At 40.3% G+C, this 13537-nt stretch overlaps 1 protein-coding gene across 1 annotated transcript in view; it reads left to right on the plus strand.

The window, feature by feature from the left end:
• Positions 1–2904: 2904 nt before the first annotated feature.
• Positions 2905–13537, plus strand: part of csgalnact1a (chondroitin sulfate N-acetylgalactosaminyltransferase 1a) — a 30507-nt gene continuing 19874 nt past the window's right edge. The window contains 1 exon segment of the mRNA XM_018662521.2: positions 2905–3622. The gene's annotated coding sequence lies outside the window, so the exon portion shown is untranslated.

Consider the following 13537-nt stretch of genomic DNA (forward strand, 5'->3'; position numbering starts at 1 on the left):
AAAAAAAAATGACAACAAAGAGACAAAAAAAAAAAAACTCCCCACAGAACAGCTGCAAAAAAGACTTCTATGATTTAACGAGGCACACAACTACTACAAGGAGACAAAAGATAGAATCACAAAGAGGTACAGAACGACTACAAAGAGACACAAACAACCAAAAAGAGACGCAAAATGACCAAAAACACAACCGCAAAGAGATCCAGAATAGCTACAGGTTTGTAGTTGAGAGAAATGATAACCAACCAAAATGACCTGAAGGTCTCTTTCAGTCTGGGTGCCTTGATTCTGTGTAGGGTCGGGGGGCCTTTTACATGCCTGTGTCCAGGGGCCCCGTTGCCTCGAAATCTGTCAGTGTGTAAATCTGAGTTAAAAACAAGATGAGTGTGTGGCATCACAACTAGTTTGGGAGCCAGTCACTGTCCAATATGCAGCTTAAACGCAGTGTGGCGTGAGAAACTGAAACCTTCAGTGTTGGAACTCAGCAGTTACATTTCAGCAATGTACACATTCATACATCAATAATCATAAATAGATAATATGCTGTAAGATATATTATTCTTATGTTATTCTGCACAATGAATGGCTTTTGGCACTGATGCTGATACCTGTGTACTTTTATTCTGGTAAAATGTTGACTCCATAACTTGTGACAAAGTATCTCTACACTGTGGTGCTGCTGCTTTTACTTGGGTGATTGAAAATGTCTCCTTTGGCATCACAGACATGACACGTGATGTGATGAGGAAAATCTCACTTCGGCTCCTCTAATTTTTTTGTGTTTGCTTTCTGCCTGCTGCCTGATTGAGACCCCGGCCCGCAGAGCACAGCCCTCAGGTCAGTTTAGATTAAGATGGATCTTTATGTCGACTTCACATTCGGAGTCAGTCGTGCCTCTTGTTGGCTTCAGAAATGAAAGGCAGTAGTGTTTCCCGCTGCTCAAACGGTGTCTTAAGGCAACTAACAAGGCTGTCTTTATGTGAGGGGAGGGGGGAGGGAGGGAGGCGGAGAGCTGGGTGGACCGGCGGACCTGCACGGAGGGAGCGCCAGCGTCAAGTTCACCATGTTAATAAAGCGGATTCCGCTCAAAACCTTCAAAATAAAATACGAAGTGATTGAAAAAGTTGGGTTTTGGGGGGGTTGAGACCTGTATAACTGATATAACCAACCTCAAACTTAAGTAATGTCACTGTGTCGGATAACATGTATAAACAAAGCAATATATTTTCAGTGGCCACTTTACTGTTCTGTCATACAATTTACTTTAATGATGTCTATAATTTATTTGACAGCACTGAGGAGAGAGAATGTCAGTGTGAATCTATTTGTAGCAGGAAGGTGTGGACAAGATTTAAAGACAGACACTCATTAACCTCAAAATTCCAAACTAACAGCAGCACTGTATGGGTGTGTTCACCATCAGTGACATTACATGAATTGTTTTTCATTATAGGCTTTCCTTTGGTAAACCTATGAGTCACTGCCGTCATGACTCAAGTTGAGGACACACCTGCGTACACAGTATTACCTGTATCCCAATTATGACTTATCCCAGTGTGGGTCCTATTATAATGTTTGCATTTTAACCCTGGTTACTCATATGTGATTCTTACACTGCAGTGTGAGCAAATGAACTGTTGGGAAAGCGGGAAAATGGCAGAGTCAGCCCCCAACAGAGTCTCCTTCTACTGGCGGGCCTGTAGTCTCTCCTCTCAGCATTACATGTTTAGTGCAGTGTGATTGTTTTTTTTGTTTTGTTTTTTTTAAACAATGTAAGGGGTGCACTGGACATCAGTGGTCCATGCCTAAAGCTGACCCTGATGCGAGTACAAATTGTGGCAAAGGGAATGATTACTTCTTTGGCACTTCTCTACATATTGGGTTTTAATACAGTGAAATGAAGTGAAGAAAGGTTTTGTGCGTGTACAGCAGTGAGGTCTGTGGGACCCCAGACAATGACGTGGCAACATCAAAGTCAACACAAGGGTAGCGTTCAGGTTATTGCCTGGTACCCTTTATTGTCTCTAAGCAATAAAACTGGCTACATGTTGACAATAAAAAGGCATGACACAGACAGTGTGTGTTAATTTCAGGGCAAGCTTGAACCTTTTATTGTGCTGTGTATTCCGTGTACAGAATCAGCATTCACAGGTTCCTCAGTTATCTTATTCTATTCATGTTTTATGTTTTTATGCTGCCTTGCTGCAAAAACAATTTCCTCTTGTGGGGCAATAAAGATTGGAATGGAACTGAAATGAACATTGAGCTGGCTTCATGGTGGGGACCAGCAGCAGGCCTTCTCTTGCTGATCCTTTATGCCAACTGGAATATTACATATTATAATAGTATGTGAAATATAATAGTTGTTTGTCAGTGATGGTGATAACCTCAGTCACAGGACATTAAGCAACACACAGGATATGAGGACACTGTCCCTTGTGCTATGAGGGGAACACTCATCTAGGTACTCAGTTAAGAATCAAACTGAATATGTTTGAAAATATACCTTATACCTTTAACTTAAACTCTCATTTTTAAGGAATGAATGCAATTTGTTTTGGTCATTCTGTGGCTTCTAGGGCCAGGATTATACAATACATACATAATGCCTGAATTTAAGTAAATTAAGATGATAATTATGATAATGTGTTTTTGGGCAATGTTTAACCTCCAGAGACCTCCATCTTAAAAATGAATATGTTAACTTCCTGGTTTTCTTTATTTTCAGATATTTCATAGACCACACATTCAATCAATTACTAATGAAAAAGATTACCAGTCAGATGTATTTCTAATAAAAGTAATGGTTGGTTGACCGATCCTTCAATGATGAACAATATAAACCTAAACAACTGGTCTTGAAACTAGAGTTCCTCTGTCAGACCAGGCCACGAGGCAGAGAGCTGAGGACATAGCTATTTGTATGTATACGTAATGAAAATGAGGAAATTTTGTGGACTGAACGTGGGGCTTGTGGGCCTACTGGGTAGTCTCCCTCTTTGCCTGGTTGGTAATCCCGCCTTGAACCTAAAATACGCTCGAGAAATTCGCTGGTGGTAAACAGAGGAAAACGGCTAGCCCGGTTGTGCCTTGAGAAGACAACATCCAGTAACTATCCCGGAGATTGCACTGGTTGCCCGACAACCTCGCCATGACAACAAGAAGTACTTAGCTCCCATTAAAACCACAATTTTTTGACGCATTTTTTATACGTATTAAAAACAAGCTAAAGCTGTTAGTCAGTGCGCTCTAGAAGTGGTTGTTTGTGTATTTTGTTACTTTCGGGCAGTGTCAGGTTAGCAGTTGCCTCATAGGCTACTAATCTTTTTCTAAACGAAGGCTAAGCTACCTTTAATACAAAGCTTAAACTACTACAACTGCGTATTTGTATTTTAGCGAGTATATTATTTTATTTTGAAGGCAGAAAGCCCTGTGTTCCGGTATTATCCCGCCTCTCTCCGGTGGGCTTCACGGTAGTCAGCAGTACAAACGCCCGCTCCTGCACTCCGCAAGAGTAGGCTGTAGACCGTTGGAGGGCTGCAGTACTAGACCGGGACCGCAGCACCGGGACAAAACAAATCCTCCACTCAGGATGGACTGAGGACGACCGCTGGAACAAGAGGTAAGTTGGCCGGGTGAGAGGGCATGTTCACACTGTACATAATAGATCTAGCCTGCCAATACTGCACTAATAATAATGACATCTAGAATAACTCCGTAATATAATAGTGTGCCTGTTGTGAGTTTACAGTGATTGTCCCCTGCTCAATGAAAACTTGAAGTTTGCCGGTTTCATAAAAATATCCTGCTACTTTTTCGTGAGGAGTTAAGCCAGAAAACAACTATCAAATGTAATTAAATCAAGTTACATTCTTCCCATGAAAGCAAACATTGGCCGAAAATGGTTTTGTAATTTGCTTTTCTGTGAGTTAAAGTGTTCGCCTCTTTACATCAATTCATCCATTGAATGGATACAGACATTAATGGCATATTAATCATAAATGAAACTGTACTTAAAACAAATATCGTTAAAAACCAGCTAGGTTGTCAATATGTGAGTCATGCTTTAGGTCACCTGAAAGCAAAATCACATGGAAGAATTAAAAAACCACCCACAATAATTTGTGGTGGGTAGACCCACATAATAAAATTACATGCACTCAGTGAAAGTGCAGGCTTATTTCGCACAGTGATCCTCTGCATCTCACTCAAATGCATACAGTGTGCGTAGCATACTGAGCAAGCTAGTGATATTATCAGAGAAATGGCTGTAATCCTGCTTAGTGCATTCACTAACAGGCACCTAGCACCCTGAAATATTTGGTTTGCAAGCTGGCAGGGTTGTTGTTCTCACATTGGAAGAATGAAACAGGAGATTACGTGGGATTTGAGGTTGTTTAGCAAGCAGAGAGGAGAAAGACTTTGCAGAGTGCACACATAAAGATCTCAGGGTAAATTACTGTATATGCCATAACCCTATATGACTGATAAACTGGGGGAAAACAATGATGTGATACATGATGACATATATGTGCTTCCTGTGCCTGAAAGATAAAGTTGCTCCCTTTAACATGCTCAGTACACACAAACACAGTGTTCATCTGCCCTATATGTTTGTTGAGTGCGTGTCTATAAATCTGACAGTGTGTGTTCTCGCTTTCTGTTGTTACACAGATCACATGTGCTCTCATGTTTCACAGATCAGATAACAGAATCTTTTAGGACATTTACCCAGTGACATTTTAATAGCGCTGATGTAACGTCCCTGCAGCGTATTGACAAATTACCTCTGATGATATTACAGTTGCCCTTACTCATTTAAATGATGCCGCTTTATGAAAATCTATTAAATGAAATGGAGAGCTCATGAATGGCACTGAAGGGTATATTGCCTCATGGGCAGACTGTCAGTTTCACTCACGTAAATGAGTATAAACTGTCAACAGCAGAGGGTGGAGCTGGGGCAGTTACAGTTATTGCCATAAACATAACAAAAAACAGTTTAACTGCTAGAAGCCAAGCCACAAGCCTTTACCTTTGTATGTCGAGAGGCTACGGTTGAGAAATACAACTGCTGTGTGGTGGTTTACTGTCCACTGAGAAGAAGGAAGTAATGAGCTCCGGCTCTGACTGAACTTGGCTTGCACTCGTTAATGTCTTTCATAGTTTATTTGCCACACATTTCTGTGGGATAAATTTGATGAACCCCTGTCACTCAGGTGGCAAGAATTGCAAAAGTGAGGATGTGAAATTGTGATGGTGTGTTGCAGGTGAATGGCTAAGACTGTTAGATGAACAGATGTTGTCCGTGGACACAGTGGATTGAGTCATTTTGTGTCAACCTCAATTGTTTCCTCTCTTGCCATCTCTTGTATCAGCTGCTCAGAAGTGTTTGCTTGTAAAATCACTCTCAGCAACTGTAAAGCATGTGACAAAGAGAGTGTCTTGCTGAACAAACTTAAGATTTATTATGTTGCACCATAATTATGCAGAGATGAGCTGTTAGAAATCAGGATTGTACTGTGGTTTTTCATTGTGCGTTACTGAATGAAGGAGTGCCAGCTAATTTCTCCTCTCTGCACAGACATTAATAGTACATTGTAGAATTGGGTGCTGGTTGTTATTGTATTGGTTTATGGAGGAGATGGAGGAGATCAATCTTTTCGTGTGGATCACAGATTGTTTTTGACTCCGCCAAGCACTAAAATCAATGTCTGTGGTCCCCACTGTTCATTTTGATTGAAATCAGAATAACTTGTTTTTGATGGCTGACAGATGCTCTGTCTTTAAATGTTAACACACTGCATTTGCTTATTCTTTAGTTTCTTTACTGGAGTTCTGAGGCCAGTAGCACCATATTGGCTGATAAACACATGACATAAAGATTTTTGATAAGGATACCTTAAATTTGGTTATCAAAGAATTGTGACCAAGATGTGGGCTAATCTCAACATTTTGAATTTGAGAAATAAACTTCTCATTGTGAACAAAATATTTTATTGCGTTAACTGTTTCTAACATAAACCTCAAACATATGTTTGGAATTTCTGGACTGCACCTCCTTGTGACTTATGGTTGATATATATGTCAATCTGATGTATCTAATGTTTAACTGACCAACAGTGGATTTTTCTATCTATGGATCTATCTATCTATCTATCTATCTATCTATCTATCTATCTAGCTATCTAGCTATCTGTCTGTCTGTCTGTCTGTATTCTCTGCTCTGACCCATTTTCCCCATGGGGACCATTAAAGTTTCATCTGATACAATCTAACCTAACTGTGAAGAAATGGAACACTTTGAGGACCAACTGAGAGAAAGAGAGAGCGGAGGATGGGGGAGGAGGGGGTGGGTGGTGAATGTTAACACGGGACGCTTGTAGTGAAGTGGGGGAGTGTAGTGTTTTTTTTTTTTTTGGTTGTTTTTTTTTCAAGGGCCTTCCAGATGGCATGTCGACAGGAAGGTTCCGGGGAAACCGGCCCCTAATGAATGAGAGGGAGAATCACCTGAGGGGACAAGAGACATCAAAGAACCCTTTCTCTGCTTCTCTCTCCTTCTTCCCCTCCCACATGCTCACTTCATACTGACTTCTCTCTGCTCTTCATTTCCTCCTCCCGCCATGTATCTAATCTAGACGCTTAGTAACTCCCCTCAAGTAATCTGTGGGCATAGTTGATGCTCTCACCAGCCTCCTTTTTTCCACTCATTTTTAAAATTTATCTTAATTAATCTCTTCTCTCCTCTCCGTGTTTTCCTCCCTAAAGGACATTCCTCATTTTTACAGTGAGATAGCCGGAGGGCAGGTTCAGACAGAGCTGTCAGAGAAGAAGCCCTGACATTCACTGAGGCCAACACGCACATAAATGCATTAACATCCTTGACCTGTAACAAATACGCAACCCTCTAGAGGCTGTGGGGAGACAGGATACAGAGATAGACAGATAGTGTGGAAAGGAGTTTAAACATGCACAGCTCTGTGGTTTATCGGGTTTGCAATGATCACAGAGGCCACTTACTTCGAGAGAGTGGAAGTGTATGGGAGGAGAGGGTTGTGGAGGAGGGGTGCTGTTTAAAAGATTAATGCATCCATGCACTCTCATATAAACATGTGAATGTGTGTACGTTGTAAATGTGTACTGCATGTTTGAAGAGAAGACAGAATTAGCATTTTAAAGGGCCAAGCCAGTGGTTTTACATGTTAGTTAAGTAACATAACAGGTCAATATCAAGTCTACATTCATTTTTGTCAAAGTTACATTATTGTGGTGATGCAGTGTGGTGTAAACTGTTCAAATCAGTCAGCACTTAAAGGGGAACTCCTTTAATTTCAGACATCAAGATCAGTTTACTCATGATTCTGACTGCCTCTCTGCCTGTGGATAGTGGTACAGCGTCTTCTGTGTCTCTGAAGGAGCTTTGTCAAGTGTGAGAAAATACCCCCTGACAATGTCATCTGAGGTTATCTCAGTTTGTTCTAAAGACCTCACATTCAAAACAAAAAGCCTGTGTCGCAAGTCGGAGGTTTGGAGTGAAAAATATCTGGGCATTAATCAGGTACAGATTGTCTAACAAAGAGTCACTATGGAGCTTTTTCAGAGTAGATGCTTTGACAGGTCATAACAGAAAAAAAACACAGGTGTGTTTAAAAACTCAAATGAAGGCTGCATTCCACTTGAGGTGGTGGGGTGGTGGTTTCAGAGTTCTGGCATTGTAATGTGTCACTAGACTTGCTTAAGGGATTGAGCTGTCGTATTATTTGCATATGCTTTCACTGTTGTGACAAGTCAAAATGTCTGCTGTGGAAAGAAAAGGATCTTTTGGCCGACATTGTGAAGAAATGCTGTGAGTTCAGCATCAAGTTTCACTCCTCTCACCAATAGCTGTTTCCAGCTGTGATATGAGGGAAGTCCACATTAATTCATCACTGAATATAAGAGTATTATACCTTGCAGTCACTGCATTTGCATTGTTTCATTCACTGTGATAGAGGGCAGTGATTGTGGTGAGCAATTGTTTTGCAGTAGAAGTGGGTTTGCTAGATGTGTGCTGTGCTTTTCAAAATCTTTTTTTTTTTTTATCTTCACACAGAACAATCTCCACTGGCATCAGAAACTTGTAGCAGAAATCACAAGCAGTTCATGCTGACCAGTCACAGTTATTGTTGGTACTTCCATAGCTGCCTTAGCCCCCACATGCACATTGGGTCACATTGGCTATGTGCATAACACCATTAAGACACAACCATAAATCCAGCTTCCACTTCAACTGTACAGATTTGAGCCTCTCTTATAATAAACTTTCTCCCCAACTTTAAGGAAGTGCAACAATAAATTAGCAGAGTACTCGTTTAAACTGATTAATCTTGCAATTACCATTATGAAACACTAGCAAAATGTACTGTAGACTTGAGATCCACTGAGATGGATTAAACTCAAGCAAGTTTCATGAGTCTGCTAATAGATTTTCATACCATGCAGAAATGAATGGAAAACAATGGCTCCCAGTAACAGAGGGAACAATAGTTTTATAAAAATCTAAAACTCTCGAGCATGCGTTTGAATATCGTCAGCAAAAATGTGAAGTGTGGAATGTGCAGTTTAAAAGCTGAAATGTGCAAAAGCTCTAATAAGATCCTTTAAAGCTGATATACTCTATCTTCTCTGTGGTCCTGTGGTCTGTTTTCTCTCTTTCCTGCAGTTTCTCTCTCACAGTCTTTTACGCACACTCAAAACGCACACTCACACCCTCTCAATTAATGGATCTGCAAATAGCTGCTGCCTTTGAAAAGACCACATTCTGTACTGTATGTTGTCAGTGCATACATTATTCTTTAAGAGTGAGCTTGAATATATTAAATAGCAGTAGTGAGTAGAGAGAATCTGCTCTTCTGACAGCAGGACTGAGATGTTACATGCTAGTTGTCATGATGAGAGGGTCAGAAGGTTGTTTCTCAGGTGCCTCAGAGACTTAAAGGGCATTTTACAGTTGACCTGTGTAGACTGTAGTACAGAGATAACATGTCACCTGCGTGTGATTTCTGCTGTACTAGTGTGACTGTCAACTAGACATGGGGCATAAGACTGAGAAGACATTCATTCTGTCTGTTTTTCTGACAGCAGACTCCTGCAGCCACTACTTTGCACTCAATACTACTAATGGAACAAGCATACACATATTCCCACGTAAAATACACACAAACTGAAGCACACACACAAATGCCCTGTGGGAAGGAAGCTGCAGCAGGAGGGGAGGAAGTGATTTTGGAGGCTGAACCAGACGCTGCAGAGCTCTGCTTTGGAAACATCTCTGGCCACCAAATACTAAATCATTCTCTTTGTCCCCTGTCTTTTCCTCTTTTTCATGACAGTCTGATTATTTATTTAATTTCTCTGCCTCTGACCCTCTGACACTCTCATCACTGCATCTCTGTTTCTATTTCTAACACAGAGAATGAAATATGTGTTAAGTGGGAACACATATTTGTCAGTTACGTTATCTCAGGAAGTGGATGAAATGTACACTCTGGCTTGTTTCTCTGTTGGTAAACAAGCTGTTTCTATGGCAAGTGGTTTCATTTGTTCTGTTAAGCAAAGGGGACTTCAGCAAATCCAGCTCTAAGAGATCTTTGATAGAGGTAGTGTCAGAGCGGCATAAACAGTTTAAGTTGAAACAAACAGCAGGAAACTGTTATCAGGTGCCAGTGGTGCCAGACACAAAGTGAGAGAGGGAAGTTGCAGTTCCACACAGAGAGAAAACAGGAACAGTTAAATTTTATGTTGGGTAGAGTGTGTTTTGCTTCTATTGAAACTGTGAAAGAAACTCTAAAGTAATTACAATATATAAATGTGCATAGCATTGGGTGAAGTCAGGGCATGGTGTTGTGGTAAGGTGCCAAACAAAAAGTCACACAGGCGAATGGTGTAATTTCCTCTCAGAAAAACATTGTCCGTTTGGGTTTACTGGAAGTCTTAACTTCTTTGGTTATTGGGTGAAGCTGAAGTTTTTCATCAACAGAGGTTTCAACACACTAGAGATTAACTGTAACTAAAGTGGAAAACAGCTCTGGGGGTCAATAATGTTTTTTTTTTCGGCCACTTGGAAACAAGTTGACCCGCCACCACCTTTTAAGATGAGATGATTAACTTGTTAGCTAACAGTTGTTTACATATCCATCAGTTGAAGTGCAATATTAGCATTCATTTGGAGTCATGTTTCTGGCTGCTTGATAAATGTACATCCAATATATTTCTCTTCTAGCTCTGTTTTTGCTCTCTACCAACTCTTAAGGGAAATATCATGCTCTTTAACTCACAAATGCTCCACGTTTCCAATTGTGACTGTCTGCTGTTTAGTGCTGAGCAGGTAGTGCCCAGTGGGTTTATTACAACTTTTTTCACTGAAAACAGCTGCATGCTGCAGCCGAAAATAACACGAGAGCGGCGAGAGTGAACCAAAAATGTGAACCCAACTTAAACTGTGGGTCAGACAGCTTAACAATGAGCCGATACTCACTATAAAACTATGTAAAGCCGATGTATCTATGTAAAGTTGATAACTAATAATCTGAAGGCTCATCATGACAAGTGACACCATTTATATTGTGACATTGTTTTCACATTGTCATTTGATACACTACTATTATATAAAAAAATGTATGGTCATAATGACAATGTTAACATGCTGATTTTTAATAGGTACAATGTTTATCATGTCCACCATCTGAGTTGAGTACAGTAACACAAAGCAGGAAATTAGAGATGCTTGTTCAGACATTCAACCACCAATAAAAATCAATCATGATTATTTAGCTGCCTGTGTTTCAGCCATGCCCATCCCCAAGGGGAGTCAAATAACCAGAGCTGAATCAACTCATTCATTCCCAGTGAGACTCAGTGGTTTGACTGTGAGTCTCTGCTCATAAATCTCAGTCACACCAGCTTCCTCTCCAGTGATGAATCTTTCTCTCATAACTTTACAGCAGGGACTGACTGCTTTGCCACCAAGGATCTTTGCTCCTATTGTGTTTGTGATATATTTGGCAGTTGTTTCTAAAAGCAGCACATCTCTGCAGTGTCACAGGGGAAGGAGTACACTGCTGTCAAATACAGATATGCATTATTATTGCATCCAATATCATGTGAAACATCAATGTACTACCTCCTGTTATATGTTTTGTATTGGTGCTGAAATCAACAGTAAATAGAAAACAAATCAACAGCAATAATCAATCATTTAAAGGAATAGTTTGACATTTTGTGAAATACACTTATTTGCCTTCTTGTCAAGAGTGAGAGAGAGGATTAATACCATTCTCATACCTTCACACTGAATATGAAGGTACAGTCAGGAGATGGTTAGCTTAGCTTAGCATAAAGACTGGAAGCATGGGGAAGTGAGTTTTCCATGTCTTTTTTGATTATAAAGCTGGTCTATATATATATAGATACCATCAAAGTATCAAAATGTTCAGTCCGCATAGAAATGCACATAGTCCATAATCAGAAACTCTGCCTCTAAGTGAGCTATCAGGACTTCCATAACTTTGTGATGTCTTTTGTGCAGTCACCGCCCCTCAGCCATGTCCCCAGCACAACACTAGGCGATAATCATGTCACATGTCTGCAAGCCAGTAAATTACTCACAGCCTTCCCAAGGATAGAAATATTAGAGTCCAGTGGCTAATGTTTATTTTTCTGAAATACCAGAGCATTTTCAGTCAGCCAGTAAGAAGTGAAGCTCAGAGACAGGCACAAAATGCCGTTCTTGCCAGAGCTCCAGAGAGAAGCATGAGAGAGGAGATGTAAAACTATATTGAGATAGTTTTTGGTACTTAAAACCACAAATAAATCTTCTTATGGATATCAAAACTTCAAATAAAACACCAGAAGTGTAAATTGTAAAACATGGGATGTTTAAAGTTTTAATAGCAGGATATTATTTTGAATGATTTTTGTGTTGTTCTGCTGCTCCTGTAACTAAAAACATTAGAGGCTTTCTGTAGTTAAAAATGTAAAATAGTGCATTTGCTCCTCAATAAAAAGGCACATTGACCTTCACAATGTCAGAGCTAAGTGCATGCTCTCATTTGTTTGAATGGCTTGTGGTTACTTTCACTGGCATCAGTGCAAGTGTAGCTGTGTGTTACAGGAAGTCATGAAACCGGGAAAGTCAAAGTCATCAGGGAGAAGTGATGCAATTATTTAAAGGAGTTTCCCAGCCTGTGATCACATGCCTACAAAACTAATGAGAGCTGCTTGTGAACCAACCAAAGAAAGTAATTAAACTGCTACCACACCATTAATGTCATGCCATATTTATTTGAGGATTTATGGCTCCATATAATGACATCATGAGGATTTTCCTGTAATTGAAAGGATGATACTCCATCACAGGAGCCTATATTTTGGCCTCCAGCACTCACTCACCCACTTTTCCCCTGAGCACCCCCTCCTCAAACATTTTCTGAATCCGCAGTGGAGGTCCTGCTGGAGAGACGCCCTGTCTCTCCTGATTCAGCCGTCTGTTGGAGCACAGTCCAGTATTCACTCCTGCCATATACTAATCCTTTCATTAGGCTAGGCTTCTGGCAGCCCCGTAAAAGAGCTGACTGTGTGGGGAGTCAAGAGAGACCAAGACTGATACACAGAGATACATTTACAGATACGTACTGTAACTCAAACACTGAGACACCTTCCCAGAAAAAAAACAAAACATAAAAATATGCTCACTCACATTCACATGCTGAAATACACATCAGTGTCACTCACTTTTTCTGTGTTGGTGTTGCATAAGACAACATCACCATCCTATATTTTGGCTATATTTGTTTATGATCACATTACCGTAATGTTATCATCTAAGTTTTGGCTTGTGTTCCTTAAATGAACATGTGACTCTCATTTCAAGTGTGCCTTAGTGCAGCATGAGCTTTTCAACCAAGAGTGATTTTTCTATTTTAGAGCCTGAAGACATTTAGGTATCCTCTATTTCTTAAGTAAAATGAATATTGTTTGTTTGCTTCTTATCCCTTTACAGGAACTGTTTGACATTTTGGGAAATATGCTTATTAGCTTGGAGTCAAACCATGGTTTGTGGTTGCAGTTATGTGGTATGACCCTTAATCATTACACTGCCGGGCACACTAGATAGCTAATTTGGAATGCCTGTTCTGAACCGAGCCCATCCATTTTCAATACCAACATATTTTGTGCCAGGTTGCCTCTCCCAGCTCACATTGGGCTGCTATGTCTAGACAGTTTGCCAGTCTATCACAGGCCTTACAGAGGGTACAACCATTCATAATCCCACCTATGGGTTATTTAGAGTTGCCAAATTAATCTACTCTCTATATCTTTGGATTGGTTTGCACCCTGGGCTTAAAATAACCTTTGAGAGAAACTTCATTTTGGAATGCTGCCTTTGTATCAGTCACTCAAATACCACATAAAACTGCTTTAAGATGAATGTAATGGGTTTAAATAGGCAAATTTATCATTTAAGGTCTATCAAAAAGCAGCAGATTGCTGTGAATAA

Source organism: Lates calcarifer, linkage group LG9 (assembly GCF_001640805.2).
Source record: "Lates calcarifer isolate ASB-BC8 linkage group LG9, TLL_Latcal_v3, whole genome shotgun sequence".
Taxonomy (NCBI): domain Eukaryota; kingdom Metazoa; phylum Chordata; class Actinopteri; family Centropomidae; genus Lates; species Lates calcarifer.